This window comes from Ambystoma mexicanum, chromosome 3q (assembly GCF_040938575.1).
Source record: "Ambystoma mexicanum isolate Mex_15411 chromosome 3q, UKY_AmexF1_1, whole genome shotgun sequence".
NCBI lineage: Eukaryota > Metazoa > Chordata > Amphibia > Caudata > Ambystomatidae > Ambystoma > Ambystoma mexicanum.
The window spans coordinates 1,238,362,662-1,238,381,007 of NC_090926.1; positions in this window are offsets into that span (position 1 = coordinate 1,238,362,662).

Genomic DNA, 18,346 nt, shown 5'->3' on the forward strand with positions numbered 1-18,346 from the left:
CTTCTATAGATCAGGCTTCAGATCCCAGCAACTTACCAAAGCGGCCGGAACCATCATAGAAATACAGGCCCAGTTTAAAATATCCGATGCATGGCGGCTGATTCACCCCGACTCCCGAATATTCTCCTTTTATTCCTCGTTACATGATTCCCATTCACAGATAGACAGATGGCTTATCTCTGACACTCTTGTTGGAACTATCACTCAAATGTCTATCCTTCCCAGAGCATTCTCTGACCACTCCCCGGTGACAGTCTCTCTGCAGTGGACTGCAGATGATCCAGGGGTTTGCTCGTGGAGACTGAAACCGCACTCCCTTTTGGATATTGCTTTTGAATCTGACCTAGGAACCAGCATTGACAACTTTTTTACATTAAACACTGGTTCCGTCAAAACACAAGCTACCCTTTGGAAGACATTCAAAGTGTATGTCAGGGGCATTGGAATTTCCAAGGAAGCAGGGATTCTCAGAGCAATTCGGAGAGACATCGCTGGGAGTGAATACCGACTCACCCTCCTCGAGACCCAGTATGCTTCCTCTCAATCGCCCGTCACGCTTGCCGACATAGGCACAGAATTAAATGCATTTTGCACCCATGCGGAAGGAGAACGGAAGTTCTTTGATGACGCCCAGTCAGCTTGTAGGTACGGGGAAATTGAGCACCCAGGTCGCGTCTTGGCTAGACTGGTCCGTTATGAGAACTGAAGGGAAGCGCCCCCAATTCAGCACGATCCTCCCCGCAATGAGAGGCAATAAGGGACTCTCCCGTAGTGGGAATAAGACCAAGACAGAGTGCGGGTGAGCGTAAGTGGGAGTTTATCCAAGGATAAGGCATGCAAAGAACTCTGCAACCTACGAGAGCGCTCTGTCTGACAATAGCAAAGACAGGCGTATTTCTAATACAGAAAACGTCATCAACACCTAAACACTATAGGGGGCACAAGTTAATTGGGATTGGGTATCGTCGACTAACTATAGGTGTTGCTGCAGCATGGTTGGTCTTGGCAAGACGACGTCACTGGTCAGCCTCGTGGGTTGGGTTGGGCCTGGCAGGCCGGCTTGAGGTCATCCGTGCGGTGTTGGTGCGCTGGGGCAGCCTGTGACAATGATGAATACCTTTCCTGTCTTAGTTGCCCTAGGCCATGCACACTGCAGTTATTCAGAAAATGACATTTACGTTCACTAATAAATTGTTCCGTAGCTTATCTTATAAAATAAACGCAACACATGAGGAATGCACCTCGTGAGAGGTCTGGTGGTTATCGGTTGGGGTGAGATTTACCTGTGTCCTATTGACCGGTACTTTAGGTCGTAGGACGGGGCTCTGGGGCCTGGGCCGAATGATACATGTCTGTCTGCTGCGTTAGAAGTTATTATATAGATGGGTCTCTGTGTCTTGTCTCAATGATGGGGGTCGTCCTTACACGGGGTCAGGATTCTTGGGGGGTTCGTGGGATTTATGAAAGGGTGCTGGTAGATCAGTGGGTTCATCTGTGGGTTTATTACCGTGCTGTAAATAACACAGGTGGCAGGCTATGGCCTTGGTTGCGGCGCCGGGGCCTCTGAAGTAACGCCAGCTTGGTTGGGGGAGGTGAGGGAGCGCGGCACAAGTCTTAGCTTTTTTATCTTGCAGGCTTGGTAGGGTGGGAGAGGGAATGGCCTTGCATATCCACAAAGGTATTTTCCTCGTGCGTTGCTGATCAGTAAATGCAGAAGTTTTATACTGTTCTGCCTTATTTTGACGTTATTTAGACACACATATATATTTCAATTTCATTACACATTTCTTTAAGACAGTCGATTCCAGTACCTTTTCATTGCCTAACATTACATTCATTACATTGTGTGCGTATTGTATGTACATTTAGACGTTATACGAGGGATATCTAGGTTATGGCCTACAGAGATTGATGCTTGCCACTTTGGGTGGTTCAGTAAACATATATGAGTTCCAGTTTCTACATACTATGGAAAAAACACTTTTACAGATAGAGGTTATACGTTTGATCAACATCTTTCTCCGTGGTTATAGCAGCATTAGTCCAGACCTGGAGGGATATCATATAACGTTACATTTTTATGGCTTATTCACATTTTAAAACAGAGGTAGTTCATTAGTACCAATACTTGAATTGTTTTCTACCTTCTTCAGATAGTGATGCTTCAGCTTTTTTCCTCGCTACCCCGGCCTTGCGGTCCGGGTCATACGGGGTGCAATATCACATTGTTACTAATATAATGTTGCCGTGTTGGCATCTCGGGTTTAGCTCATCTCCGACTTTCTCATGGGAACGCGCTCGCAGCGGATCTGCCAGTGCTGCTGAGGCGACAGAGATGCATGAAAGGCCCTCCAAAGGTGGGGGCCTCGTTACAGTGTGCTAAACTCACGCCGTGTTTGCTAGACAAGATGGCATCTAGGCCTGACTCGATTTTTGGTAAATGCAAAGACGAGGTGCGTGTGGGCAATGTCGTCGGCGGGCGAATCCTCCTCCACCTGGGCCCGGGTGGCATGAGGGGGCGTCCACCGAGTCATGGTCCTCACCTGGGGAGGAAGCTGTAGGTGAGGAGGGCCTCGCGGCCAGTCCTCCCCTACATTTCCCCCCTTTCGTTACTTAAAGTAACGAATTTCTTTAGCTCTTCCAATCTCCTACATTCTTGTTCCTCTAACACTGCACCATCCCATGCAGGGGTTCCTTTTATAGGCATCCATGCTCTGCACACCCCCCTTAAACTCTCACCTCTCCTAGCATACTCATCTGGTGTACATGTTAAATATATACAGTCGCCAGTTTCTTCCAGATCTACCCAGACCTCCTCATACCATTCCAGTTCTACGTCTCGTGGTTCTTTGATAGTGGTGTGCCATAGTTTATCTACTATGTACTTATCACGGCACATAGGCACTAACTGGTACTTGGGGGTGTTGTCTGCTCCTGTCTGCACATGTACTTCTTGTGTTGTTTTAATTGTACCACCAGAGTTGCCCATTGTCACCATCATCATTGCACCGTTAGGAACTGCATTAGCACAACATCGGAGGCCCACCTGGCACAGGCAAAATATCACAAGGATGATCACCACTATTGGTATCAGGAACTTTATTGTCACTCCAAGCCATGAGGGAACCCACGAGAAGATATTGTCGAACCACGAGCTATCTTCAGCTCCACCTTCCATTTTCATCTTCTCGCCCAGGTTATGTACTGCTTCAATAACGTGGGACAGGGACCCATTTTCTGCGTCTTCAGAAGGTACGAACGTGCAGCACGCACTTCCTATTTTTCGGCAAACACCTCCATCGATAGCTGTTAACAGGTCTAGAACATACCTGTTCTGCATGGTCATTAGTCGCAGAGCTCGTAGTTCCACCTTTATTATGTTGAACCCTTCTTCAGTGTCATTGGCCAACTGGATCAGTTCCCACCGTGTGATCTGGAGCCATTTTGCATTTGCTCTTGCTTGGACACTGGACACTAGCGAAGCAAAGAATGTTTCCACGGAGCTGAACAGGCGATACTTGTCTGGAATCTGTGCCAATAAGTCAGATGATGCTTGTGATATGTAGTTCGAGACTCGCTTGTTTCTTGAGAGCTCTTCTTCCTTCCCCCCGGAGGACAGGACATAAAGGTGCGCTTGTGTAGTTGGAGAAGCTGCATTCTGGTTCAAGCCTCCTTTCATCATGTTACTTCTGTCAATATGGCTTTCTGGAATCACCATTAGTGTCGAGTGCAAGGTGGCCATTGAGCAGCTACCACTCCATGATTGGGGAAGGTGCAGGTACGCCTGGTTTCCGCATACCCAGTAGGTGTCCATTAATGCTGCTGTCCCTTTTTTCATATCTGGGATGGTGAGAGTTTTGTTACAGTTCGTGTTCGTTCCCATTGCCATTTTTCCTTCTCCCTTGAAACATAGTTCGTTTTGTATTTCACTTTGTAGCTTGAAGGGTTTCTCCATCGCTGTTACCCATGTTAGTTTAGGGATGTGTTCTTTCCATATTGGCAAGCACGTTCTTTCCATCCACCGCAACTTGTCCGGTTGGACACCTTTCAGCGCTTCTGCCTTGCACAGCACTTCTTCGTCTTTCCATTTGTTTTCGGAAAACAGTGTCCCTTGTATTGCAAAGAAAGGTTCTTTAAGACAGATCACTCCAGACGCCTGCGAATAGCACGTTTTGTTGTTCTGTAGCATTCTGAAAGAGACATCGTGTGCTTGGAAAGTGTTCTTTATTCTACACAGCGTGAGATGAAGGAGACATTGGGCATCCACAATGGGCAATTCTCGTGGCAACAATACTTTAGGTGTGCCTGATGCATGGGGGATAAGTGAGCAGACATAACAGCTCTCATTGGTTGTTTGTTTGGCTGTTGTGCTCATATCTGCATACCATTTATTTGCTTGGTGTGGGTGTCGTGGGTCTTCCATTTTGTCTAGCCCTAGTCCATAATACTCATCATACCCTTTTCCACCAGTCTCTCTTTTCCGCCTACTTTTCTCCCTTCTTCTGTACCTTCTCGTTATAGTAGGTGAAGAACCAGGCCCCTCTTCCTCCCCCCCACCCCCCTTTTCTAATTCTTCATATAGGGACTTGTGTTCTGTCATCATAATCACTTTTCCATCCTCCTTGATAAACAAGAGATCGTTGTTTGAAATTGGGGCGGGAGGGATTGTGTGGTTGTTGTATGTTCCAGGTTGGGACATTGTGTCATTATTTACATTTTTGGTTCTCAATTGTGAGAGGACAGCAGTGGGTGGTGTAGTATAGTATCCCCACACAAAGTGTGATCCATCCCAGATCAAGAAATCACCTTCTTTGATACCTACAGTCGGACTTGTTTTCGTTCCAGGGGCAAGGGTGGTGTTGCTCCCCCCTCCCCCCTCGTTCATCTCGGTAGAGATGAACGCTATAATCCAGTGTAATACCAGACAAAACATTGAGATGAAGAACACGATAGCACACATTGACAAACCACATTCAAATGAATACGTTAATTTAGCCACTAACATTTCTCTAAATCTAACATATCTATTAGTTGCAGGCTGCCCATTCGATGCCATGATAAATCCTGTTTGAGACACAAAGGTTCATTAAATACAAACATGTAAGCATTTCCACGTTGTAACGTTTCGATGATAAAATATAGGGTTGGGTGAGGGAGGGGGTGTGTTGACAGACAAGGTAGCTTTTCAATCATCATTATTCGTACCTTTATATATATATATATAAATAATAAGAAACATGTCATTATAAGAACAAAAATAATAAAAACATCTTAGAGAGCACCGTGGGGGAAAAAAAAAAAAAAAAGAACCCCACGCAAAATTTTCAAAAACTGTAATAAAAAGAAATTTTACACATACATATGTACATGTTTTAGTCCAGGACATTTGTCGCGCGCTAATTGTGCTCACCGTTCATCTCATAAAGCACAAAAATTCCAATCATTCGTTCCGCACAACTTCATCGTCCGCTGTTGCCTGTGCCTCGTCTTGCACCTCACTTTCCGCAGCGCTGTAAGCTTTACGTACGTCTGTCAAATGCACCCAATATCGCAGGCCCTTCACCTTTACTGCTGTAGGTGTGCAAAACACTACCTCATAAGGGCCATGGAAACGTGGTGCATTCCACCTCCGCACAAAGCTTCTGACATATATAAGGTCACCAGGCATGAGTTGTAGCGGTTTTTCAGGCAATTTGTCTGGTTCAGTTGCGTTCCCCTCCTCTCTTGTCGAGGGGGGGGCTAGTTGTTTTGCAATTACGCGCGCTGCCCGTGTCAATTTTCGCAGATATTCTGTGAACTCCTCCCCCAATATAGCTGCGCTTCTGTGTGCATCAGAACGCTCACGGAGAGGCGAATGCGCTGTATGCATTCTTCTTCCCGTGACGATCTCGTGCGGGGACAAATGGTGATCCTTACTTGGCTGGTTTCGCAGTTCAAACAAGGCCAAAGGCAGGCAGTACATCCAAGTCTTTTTGAGGGAAAAACAAAGTTTTGATAATCTGCTTTTTAACAGGCCATTTATCTTTTCCACTACGCCATTACTTTGAGGATGATAAATCGAACATAATTTGTGCTTTATTCCCAATAATGTAGTCACTTCTTTAAATAATTCATTAACAAAATGCGTCCCGTTATCTGAGCGAATAATGTCGCAAATTCCCCAGCGCGGAAACACTTCCCGCACTAGGAACTTCGCGGCGCCCTTCGCGTCAGGGCGGGCACATGGGCCTGCCTCCACCCACCTCGAAAATGGACATACAACCACAATCATGTACCGAGCCCCATTACACCTTTCCCCCATGTCTACATAATCAATGTGGAGCTCTCTGAATGGGCCATTTGGTTTTGGTATCGTACCCCTTAGTGTACGCAAGGTCATACCTGAGTTGTAAATTTGACAGGTCGTGCATTCTAGGGCTAACCTTGTGACGTGTTCCTGGAGGCAAGGTGCAAACCAATCTTCTTGTATCTCTGCCATTATGTGTTTCTTCGTGTTGTGTGCGGGAAAGTGTAGTTGTTGAAATGCTATTTCTAACAGCGTAATTGGCATTACCACTTTTCCTGAACTCTCTTGTCGCCACAATAAATCAGTCGATGATTTGCTGCAACCTCTCTTAGTCCACCGCAATTTTTCCTCTGCACTAGCTCCCTCTTGCAGCTCTATTATCTCCTGTGTGGACATCATGTTGTATCCTGTGGGGACCTCTTGGCTTGCTGTGTGGTGCAACATGTACTCTCCTATTTCACCTTTTTGTAGATATGAAGCTGCTTTGGCAGCGGCGTCTGCTGCCGCGTTCCCCAAAGATACAAGATCTGTATTGGTGGTATGAGCTTGACATTTTACGATGGCCACTGCCGTGGGGTCTTGCAGGGCCTCAATCAGTTCTTTCAATAGTTCTGCATGCTGGACTGGTGTTCCGTCTGCTCGTCGGAACCCTCTCCGCCCCCACCGGGCCAACCCACCGTGAACTGTTGTTGTCATGTATGCTGAGTCTGTGTATATGGTCACTGCGCATCCCTTGGCGGCATGCAATGCTTCTATTAGCGCTATTAGTTCTGCTGCTTGCGCTGAATAGTGTGATGGGAGGCGGTGTTGTACTAGTATCTCATATTCATCTTCCTCTAATCGTACCACTGCCATACCCACATGCTTTTCTCCTGTCTCCATGTCTATTGATGCTGACCCGTCCACAAAATACACCTCACCCTCGGTCAGGGCATTTTCAAAAATCACTGCATCCTTACCTTCGTCACCTGTGTACGTGGCGCAGTTATGGTTTTGCATGTCCTCTACAGTGCATGCCTCTGTGATGAATGTGGCTGGGTTCACTGTTTTACATCTCACTATATGGATGTTAGCGCTGGACAGTATTATCTCATATGCTGTGGCGCGTTGTGTTGTCAATGTGCTCTTTGTTCGCTCTAATATTGCAAAAAGTGAGTGTTCCACAAACAGTGTCACCGGGCAGCCCATCACTATCGTGGCACTTTTTTCAATTGCGAACGCGGCTGCAGCTAGGGATTGCTCGCACGCGAAGTGACCTTGCATTACTGCATCTAGGGTGCCGCTATAGTAAGCGAGTGGTTTGTGCCCTAAAGATGTTTTCTGCGTCAATACTGCTGTCATCAGTGTTCCTTTGCAATGTGAAAATAAGAAAAATTCGCGCCCATAATCTGGATTTGCTAGTACTGGAGCGCTTGATATCAGCTCTTTTAGTGAGTTAAATGCTGTGTTCATCTCCTCTGTCCATTCTATGTGTTTGTGTTCTTGTTGTGCTTCTTTCAGTGCCTGTAACAAGGGCCTTGTGTACGCCGCATAGTCCAAGATCCATGCTCGGCAATAGTTACACATACCCAGAAATTTCTGCATCTCTTTTACTGTTTTGGGCTCTCCAATTGTTCTAATCGCCTGTGCCCTGTCTGGTATAATTCGCTTGCCATCCTTTGATATCAACTGACCCAAGTATAGGACCTCTGTCAGACAGTACTGTAACTTCCCTTTGTCCACCTTGTACCCCTTGTTGGCCAATAATGTCAGGAGTGTTATTGAGTCCTTTCTGCACTCTTCCTCAGCCTGTGCACAAACCAATAAATCATCAACGTACTGAATCACTGTGCTTTCTACAGACAAATTCCCCAGATCTTCATGTAGTACCCTGTTAAATATGCTTGGGCTCTCGCAATATCCTTGTGGTAATCTGCAATGTTCGAACCTCCTTCCTCCCAATGTGAATGCTGTCAAGTACCTGCTCTCTTCTGCTAAGGGAATCGAGAAAAATGCATTTTTTAAGTCAATTACTGTGAAGTGTGATGCTACTTTTGGAATGTTGCACAGTATTGTCGCCGGGTTCGGGACTAGAGGGAACTCCTTCATTACCACATCGTTCAGTGGGCGTAAATCTTGTATCATCCTCCATGAACCCCCCTTTGCTTTTTTGATTGGGTAAATGCATGTGTTGCATGGGGAGTTTGAGGGCACAATTATACCCTGTGCTAGCAGTGCTTCTATTGTCTCTCTGATCCCTTCTTCTGCTTCTCGCGACAGTGGATATTGTTTCACCCGGGGTAGTATTGCTCCCTGTTTTACTTTTATCACCACAGGCTGAACTTCATGCAGCAACCCTACATCGTGGGGGCCATTAGTCCATAAGTCAGTGGGTACTGAACTCATGTCCTCATCAAAAAATGTGTGCGGTGCTCCTATTACCGCCATTAGTTCAACCTTAGTTTGTCTGGCTGTAACTACAATGTCGCAGGGCATTGCCAGTTCCATCACTATTTCACCATCTCCCTCAGTGTCAGAAAATAGCTCCTCGTCAGAGAGCTCTCTCAGCGGGATATTTGCATTTGTACACAATACTGTCCGCCACTCACACCCTTCCATGTCCATACCAATCACACATATTCTGTTTGTTGATACATGTATTGCATGCAAATCCAACGATATCACTGACCCGAGAGCAGTGTCGGGGCTTGCTATGGGGCGAAAAAGGAATTCTGCTGGGATCCTCCACTCCACCCTTTTTAGTTCTGGTACTATGAGAGCCAATGTTCTCATGCCTTCGACAAACATCTCCTCATTTCTTGGTACCCCTCTGATCTCTTTCATGATTGTGTGGCCGTGTATTACTGCTAATATGCGGAGGGGGCATATGCCTGGCGTTGAGCATACGATACCGCTCCCTGTGAATGATATTGTCATGTTTAGTTTGCTCAAGAGATCTCTCCCCAGTAAGTTGATGGGAGAGTTTTCATAGTACAGTAAGGGTGCTTTCACTGTTTTACCCCCCACTGTCACATCCAATACCTCTGTGTAAGGAACTTCAATTACAGCCCCAGAGAACCCCTGCGTCTCTAACGTTCTATTAGATAACGGGAACCGGCCCTCTCTAATGCATGATTTCTCCGCTCCCGAATCCACCATGAAAATGAATTGCTTGTCTCCTATCTGCGCTCCTATCAATGGTTCCTCTGATGCATTGTGGGTCGTAGACAGTACTGGACACGCAAGTGCTCTCTGTGGGCTGTCCTATGCGGGGTATCTCATTGCCCCCCCTTGATCGAAAATGTTCCCCGAAACCACTGACACTCCACTGTAAGGTGCGGGGGCGGGTGCTCCATTAGCTACTGTTGCGAAAGTGTTACCAGGCGTGTAGTGCACATTGTCATTATTCTGTGGGCTGGTTTGTGTTCGGTACTGATGTCCATGCAGTTGTGCGTTACTCCTTTGTGCTACATTTTCTGGTTGCTGGTATTGTCCCATGGGGAGGCCGTAGGGGCTTCCCGGGTGGGGGTGTCCGTATTGTTCTATCTCTTGGAACCCGTTGTTTTGTCTACTCCTACATTCTCTTGAGTAATGCCCCCATCTCCCACAATTCCAACAGCTCCCCTGTGGACCTCTGGGACCCTGCCACCCATTTCCTCCCATACCTCCATACCCTTGTCCTCCTCTTCGACCCCTGTACCCACCTCTTCCTCCTCTTGGGGCCCACTCTTGCCACGTTGGACCTCCGTTCTGCTCCTGCTCTGTCCACTGTCGTTGCCCTTGTCCTGCCCAATTCGCTGCTATTCTTCCTTGTATTGCTATTTGCCCCTCCTCTCCTTCCTCTCCCTCCCGTGTGAGTGGGAGTCCCGCTACCGCGGCTGCGACCTTCACCAATTTTGATTGCACCAACTTCGCCTCGTCCGCCAACCTTTTCTGTGCTACTTCCCTCTCTCTTTCTTTGATCCGTTTACAATGGTGTACTATTATGCTTTGGATCTCTGGCCAGCCTTTTGCCTCAACGCCTGCTATTTTATCTAGTGCCTTTTGCACTTCCTTTGGGAGCCCTCTCTTAATGATGAAATAGAATAGAGATGTGGATTGGTGCCAGGGCGTACCCGTTTCCGCTCTCCACATCTCCTGCACCCGGAGAATGTAATCCATAGCGTCCTCCCCGTCATTCATGGGACATTGCATTACTGACTGCAAATCAGGGGTATCCGGGAAGGTTTCCCGTAGTGCGTCCCACACCCTTGCTCGCACAGTGTTAAAAGAAGCCCCATCATGGCGATCACACTCTAAAGTTACAGCTGGAAAACCCGCCTTAGCCCATACTCTGTCTGCCTGATCCCCTACTGCGGACACTAGTAGGCTTTTCACATCACCTACTGCCAGCGGTATACCAGCGGTATGTTTCTCAAATGCATATATCCACTTGCTTGCCCCTCCCGACAGCTGTGGTAGTAATTTCATTAAATTAGCCTTGTCCATCTGAGCCCACGGTATATAGTTTGGCCTCCCACCTCCTCTGTGCAGTAATGGGAGTTGTAATTTCCCTTTTGCCGTTGCAGCTTCCTTTTCCTTAGTCACTGCTGACTCTAATGACGCCATCTTCCCCACTCTATTTCTTAGTCGTCCCATCCATTCATCTTCTATAGTTTCCAGTGAACAGGCACCATCTAGCTCCTCGCCTTCTCCTCCTATTGCCATGCTCAATCTATCGCTCTCATCCACCCCTCCTCTGACATCACATAACAACTCCTCTCTGATCCCTCTTTCTCGTGATACATCTCCAATGCTTCCTTCTGCTGTCCCCACTTCTATTATTCTTGTCGGTTCTTCCTCAATTCTGAACAGTATTTCCCCCTTTTTCCATCCCTCCTCAATTTGTCTAGTTTCGCTTGACGCTCTGGACGTGCGTCCAGATTGTGTAGGGGCGCATGCTGTGCGTTCACATATGTCTTTTATTCTTGAGAGTTCATCTCTTGCCACTGTAAGCCTCGACTCTAAGTCACTCGTTAACTTCTCTATATCCACTCTCTGTGGGCCTCCCTGGGCGCGCTCTCTGGTGTTTTCGTATGGTGGGGGTGCAGTTGGCCTCTGTGGTGTGCTGGTCGACGGGGGAGGCACATAAATATGGTCGCTATATCCTGTTGCAGGGGCTGGTTTGGGTAGCATTGGGTACAACATAACCACCTCCGCAGGTTGTTCTATGCTTACCTGTTCCTTTTCCTCTCGTGGAATCATTAGTGGATTGTCTGTGGTGGAGGGTAAATCAATATTTGGTGCTGGGGCTTTGGGTGGGGGTGCTTCCTCAAACAATCTCCAGAGATCTAATATCTCCTTCCTAGTCTGCCATTTTTTCCCCTTATACTTGAGGCGAATACAGGTACATACCATATCGAGAACGCTTTTGTCAAAAGACCCTCCTTCTGGCCAAATCTGGGGCAACCCCTCCCCTTTCAATTCTGTTAACCATTGATCATGATATTTATTTATGCGTTCAGCATATCCCGGCAAGCTCTTACAAATGTGTGACAAGGGAGTTTCAGCCCCCATCCTCTAAATCGTCAGCGCTACCGCGTTCGCCTTCGTAACTTTTAAATAGGTGTAAATATGCGTACGTATACCTTTATGGCACAGACAAGAGCGGACCTCTCAAAATTGTCACCCACTGTAATTCAGTGCACAAATCTCTTCTCACTCACCATATCTCATCTCTTTCTCATTCTCAGGCACACTTATGTGATCTCACTGGCAATCGATCTAGTACTGGTTATGTCCACACTCTTTGGCACCACCTCACGGCCACCTGTTCGTCTCTAACACTCGTACGGTGCGCGCACCCTTCACAATACTTCCCACTCACACTTTTGTCTTTTTCCTCCCTTTCCTCCCTAGCCAGCTGTCCCTGTTTCCCTACTAAGGTTACTGTGTTCACGTCTGTACGTGCCACTACTGAGTCCCCACTTTTTAAGATGTTCTAACTACTTCATACCCTTCTCATTTTCACCCCCTACCCCGTGGAAATGGAAAAAAAGAAATAGAGAGAGAGAGAGCACAATCACTAAAAAATATTCCCGGTGTCTCCTTTTGCTAGACACCAATAACTTATTTCTCACTTCTTCATATATTCCCAGTACTAATTTAGATAGTACTATGCGGCGCCGCCTTCCACCCCCTTTCGGAGCTAGGTTTCCGTCACTTCTACCACGTCACTTATTTCTTACTCCTAATGGCCATATGCGAAAGAAAGAATAAAGAAAGTTTCAAGACCCGTCTTTAGTAGACCCCCGCAATTCTCCTTCTCTACCTTTCCCCGTTCCTCTATTCCCACTTCCCCTTCTTCTCCCCTTGTCGATCACTCGCACTCGGTACTCACGTGCCCGTCTTGAACCGATACTCTCCGAAACTGGGTCCGTCCAGGCGGCGTTACCGGTAACTCAACGGTCAGCCCCTGGCTCCGGCGAGCGGCACTCAAAGGGGATTTTTTTCCAATCGGGATCCCGTACCCTTTCTCATTGAGTGCGCACTTCTTATTGTGCCGGTCGCCGTTGGCGGGCGGCCTCCCGGAGGCGGTTCACCGTGCGTATCCCTTCTCAACCGGAGATTCTCGTGCCACAAGGGGGTCGTTAAAGAAGGAGTTAGGAAAAATAATTTGGAGATATCACGCTATCGGGGTCACCACTGAAGGGAAGCGCCCCCAATTCAGCACGATCCTCCCCGCAATGAGAGGCAATAAGGGACTCTCCCGTAGTGGGAATAAGACCAAGACAGAGTGCGGGTGAGCGTAAGTGGGAGTTTATCCAAGGATAAGGCATGCAAAGAACTCTGCAACCTACGAGAGCGCTCTGTCTGACAATAGCAAAGACAGGCGTATTTCTAATACAGAAAACGTCATCAACACCTAAACACTATAGGGGGCACAAGTTAATTGGGATTGGGTATCGTCGACTAACTATAGGTGTTGCTGCAGCATGGTTGGTCTTGGCAAGACGACGTCACTGGTCAGCCTCGTGGGTTGGGTTGGGCCTGGCAGGCCGGCTTGAGGTCATCCGTGCGGTGTTGGTGCGCTGGGGCAGCCTGTGACAATGATGAATACCTTTCCTGTCTTAGTTGCCCTAGGCCATGCACACTGCAGTTATTCAGAAAATGACATTTACGTTCACTAATAAATTGTTCCGTAGCTTATCTTATAAAATAAACGCAACACATGAGGAATGCACCTCGTGAGAGGTCTGGTGGTTATCGGTTGGGGTGAGATTTACCTGTGTCCTATTGACCGGTACTTTAGGTCGTAGGACGGAGCTCTGGGGCCTGGGCCGAATGATACATGTCTGTCTGCTGCGTTAGAAGTTATTATATAGATGGGTCTCTGTGTCTTGTCTCAATGATGGGGGTCGTCCTTACACGGGGTCAGGATTCTTGGGGGGTTCGTGGGATTTATGAAAGGGTGCTGGTAGATCAGTGGGTTCATCTGTGGGTTTATTACCGTGCTGTAAATAACACAGGTGGCAGGCTATGGCCTTGGTTGCGGCGCCGGGGCCTCTGAAGTAACGCCAGCTTGGTTGGGGGAGGTGAGGGAGCGCGGCACAAGTCTTAGCTTTTTTATCTTGCAGGCTTGGTAGGGTGGGAGAGGGAATGGCCTTGCATATCCACAAAGGTATTTTCCTCGTGCGTTGCTGATCAGTAAATGCAGAAGTTTTATACTGTTCTGCCTTATTTTGACGTTATTTAGACACACATATATATTTCAATTTCATTACACATTTCTTTAAGACAGTCGATTCCAGTACCTTTTCATTGCCTAACATTACATTCATTACATTGTGTGCGTATTGTATGTACATTTAGACGTTATACGAGGGATATCTAGGTTATGGCCTACAGAGATTGATGCTTGCCACTTTGGGTGGTTCAGTAAACATATATGAGTTCCAGTTTCTACATACTATGGAAAAAACACTTTTACAGATAGAGGTTATACGTTTGATCAACATCTTTCTCCGTGGTTATAGCAGCATTAGTCCAGACCTGGAGGGATATCATATAACGTTACATTTTTATGGCTTATTCACATTTTAAAACAGAGGTAGTTCATTAGTACCAATACTTGAATTGTTTTCTACCTTCTTCAGATAGTGATGCTTCAGCTTTTTTCCTCGCTACCCCGGCCTTGCGGTCCGGGTCATACGGGGTGCAATATCACATTGTTACTAATATAATGTTGCCGTGTTGGCATCTCGGGTTTAGCTCATCTCCGACTTTCTCATGGGAACGCGCTCGCAGCGGATCTGCCAGTGCTGCTGAGGCGACAGAGATGCATGAAAGGCCCTCCAAAGGTGGGGGCCTCGTTACAGTGTGCTAAACTCACGCCGTGTTTGCTAGACAAGATGGCATCTAGGCCTGACTCGATTTTTGGTAAATGCAAAGACGAGGTGCGTGTGGGCAATGTCGTCGGCGGGCGAATCCTCCTCCACCTGGGCCCGGGTGGCATGAGGGGGCGTCCACCGAGTCATGGTCCTCACCTGGGGAGGAAGCTGTAGGTGAGGAGGGCCTCGCGGCCAGTCCTCCCCTACAGAACTCACAACACATATCCCAGCTATCGGATGGCGGATGGCACTCTGGCTCTGTTGACACATGATATTAATACTGAATTCCATTCCTTGTATGAAACCTTATACTCCAACGTAGATATTGCCTCCACTGCTGACATAGAGGCATTCTTATATAGCCTCCCGTTCTCTATCCTCTCCTCAGAGACTAAAAACATCTTGGACACCCCTATCACATCTGAGGAACTATCCAAAGCTACAGAGTCACTGGCCACCGGAAAGGCCCCTGGAGCTGACGGACTTCCCGGGAAATTTTATAAACGATATAAGACCCGCCTGGACCCCCATTTGTTAACTCTTTGGGAGGAGGCCTGCGAGACGGGCGTCCTCCCCCCCTCCCTTCGAGAGGCAATCATCTCAGTACTACTTAAACCAGGCAAACCTCCCACACAATGGGGCTCATACCTTCCCCCTCTCTCTTATCAATTGTGACGTCATAATCTTTGCTCAGGTGCTGGCCCTGAGACTGGCTCCCTACCTGCCACACATTAGCCACCCTGACCAGTTGGGTTTTATTTCGGGACGTTCCACTTCACTTAATCTACACGTCTATTCAACATACCAGCCCGGATCGACCCAGACACACATGCTGTTGCAGCCAGTCTCGATATGCAGAAGGCAATTCACGATTTAAACTGATCCAATTTAAGGTACTCCACAGATTCCACTACACCCCGATCAGACTTCACTGCATGTCGAGAAACCATCTACCTACGTGATATAGATACAGATCAGATGATGCAAACTACATACACATGATATGGTCTTGTCCGCGCCTACTGTATCCGCCAAATTAAAATGCATTATTACCCCTTCCCCATTAACATGTCTCTTCCATGAGCTTCTGCAGCTTGGACGTGACTCCAAGAAATTGGCTGGTCTATGCCTGCTGCTAGCGACCCGCTGCATTCTGCTGCTCTGGCTCCGCCCGAGGGCCTGCATGCACACCCAGTGGCTCCGGACTGTCACCTGGGCCTCCGTTCCCGAGGAGCGCTGGTCACTCCTACAACCAGTGGTGTCTAGGCCTAGGAACATATGGTCCCTATTTCATTCTCATATCTCCTCCTTATCCGCTGACACCGAAGACGACACCAGTGACCTGATCTCTCCAGGACCCACCTCTGCTTAACCTATATGATGTGATCGTAACTGTGTTGCCTATGCCTATGGCTATTGTACTCCAAAACTACTGCTCTACTGTTCTATATGATTCTTACCCGACAAATGTACCTGAAATGTATACTTACAATCTGTGGTAAACTAGGGCCTGTCGCTCTCCTCCTGTCCGCTGCCCTTGCCCTGTCTTCCCACCCCACTCCGTTCTATTCCATGGTGCTCTCTATCTCACCTATCTTTTCTAACTGCTTCTCCATTGACTATCCTGCTCTCCTCACTAAATCTGGTAGGAAAAAGTTTAAAAAGGACACCCTGGTCTCCAACCCAGGCCTCCCTATCGCCGACACCTACACTAGTGCCTCCTCCAAGGAAACTCTCACTGACATCCTCTTTTTCGTGCCTTCACCTGACCTATGGACCCTTCATATGGTCACTGTGCTCTCTCCTTTCTCCTCTTCTCCCATTAATGGTGGCACCCGTTGAGATGTCCTCTTGGCCTCCTTCCACTCCTCTAAGGCCATCATTAATGTCTATGCTAATGGAACCGTCTTGATCCAAGGCCCTCAGGCCAACCTTCACCTCTTTGATAGACGTTTCCCGCGCCTCATCAACTTCCTTTCCTCTCCTGCTAATCCCCCCTCCTCTATCCTCGGCTACCTTGCCTTCACCCTCCCTCCCTGCCCCCTCTCTCTCTCCCTCTTCACCTCCGCAGGGCGTACCTCTGATCTGTACCCCTCCCCAGAAGTCCTTCAAAGATGGCAACCTTCTCCACATTGCCATACTTAATTCTCGCTCTGCTGTCAAACATTCCTCTGATATCTGCCGCCTTCTTGAGGAACTGGACATTGACGTGCTCGGTCTCACTGAGACATGGTTCACGGCCAGCTCTGTCACCAGCTTTGACACACTCTTACCTGACGGTTACAAGATCCTCTCCGTGGCCAGGCCCAACCGTGTTGGGGGGGGGTGTGGCCCTTATCTTCCCTGAGTGGATTCCTGCCACTGTTACTCCCACGCAGATCTACTCGTCTTTTGAATGTCTTGTCTGCCGACTCTCTCTCTCTCCTAGCCATTCCCTTACCGTGGCTACTATCTATCGGCCACCTGGTCAAATCTCCTCCTTCCTCTCTGAGTGGGCGGACCTCTCCTCCTCACTCCTGTCCTCAACCACTCAACTCCTCCTTCTTGGAGACTTCAACATCCACCTGGATGCCTCCTGTACCCCCTCTGGACTCTTTCGCGACCTCTGCGACTCTCTATCACTTTCTATCCTCCCGTCTGGGCCGACTCATTCTGCAGGGCACACTCTTGATGCTCTGATTTCCTCTGACCTTCCACTCTCTGTCCCTCTCTCCACTCCTCTCTCTTGGAGTGATCACTTTCTCCTATCCTCCCACCTCACCCTCCCTACCCCACAGGCAAAGCCACAATCTTCACTGCCACCTACCTTCTCGGTCATCCGACCCACGAAGCGCGTGTCAGTTGAGGCTTTCGCTGCCACCTTCTCTCCCCCTCCTCTCCCTTCAGCTGACTCCCACCCTGACACAGCCCTCTCCACTCTCCACTCTGCTATATCTGATACTCTTGATATCCTTGCCCCTGCCCCCTGAGAATCCGCCTGAAGCCCAAAGCCAAATGCAACTCCTGGTATGACTCGGATCTCGTCACCCTTAAACGCAAGTGCAGGGTGGCAGAGAGGAAATGGCGGGCTTCATGTTAATCCTCTGACAAACTGTCCTGTCATCTGATCCAAAGGCAATACCGGCTCTCCGTTCTCTCCAAGAAGAGAGCCCTCATCCAAGCTCGCATTGCTGCGGCATCTAACAATTCGGCCGAGCTCTTTAAAATCTGCAAGGAGCTGGCCAACCCTGCTGCAGTCTACACCTCTCCTGTCCCCTCCCAGGCCCTCTGCACGGCACTGGCCTCTCACTTCATTAAAAAAACTCAGGACATGCTGTCCTCACCTCCCCCCCCTCTATTCCCTGCTCTCCCTCTGGCTATTCTACAGCCACCCTCCTCTCCCCTTCTCTGCCTTTCCCCTTTTTTCTGCTGACGAGGTTTCGAGACAAGTCCGATCTACGAAAGTCTCGTCAAAACAGGTCCACCCCTGTTCCTCCAAAACTATCAAGGACCACATTGACGCCTTGGCCCCTGCCCTTGCTGACTTCTGCAATCACTCTTTCGCCTCTGGAGTCTTCCCATCCCCTCTCAAGCACTCCCTTGTGCACCCCCTTCTTAAGAAACCCTCTTCCGACCCCTCCTGCCCTGCTAACTACCGCCCAATCTCTATCACTCCCTTCCTGGGCAAGCTCCTGGAGAAACTGGCCATCTCCCAGCTAAATCTCCATGCTGA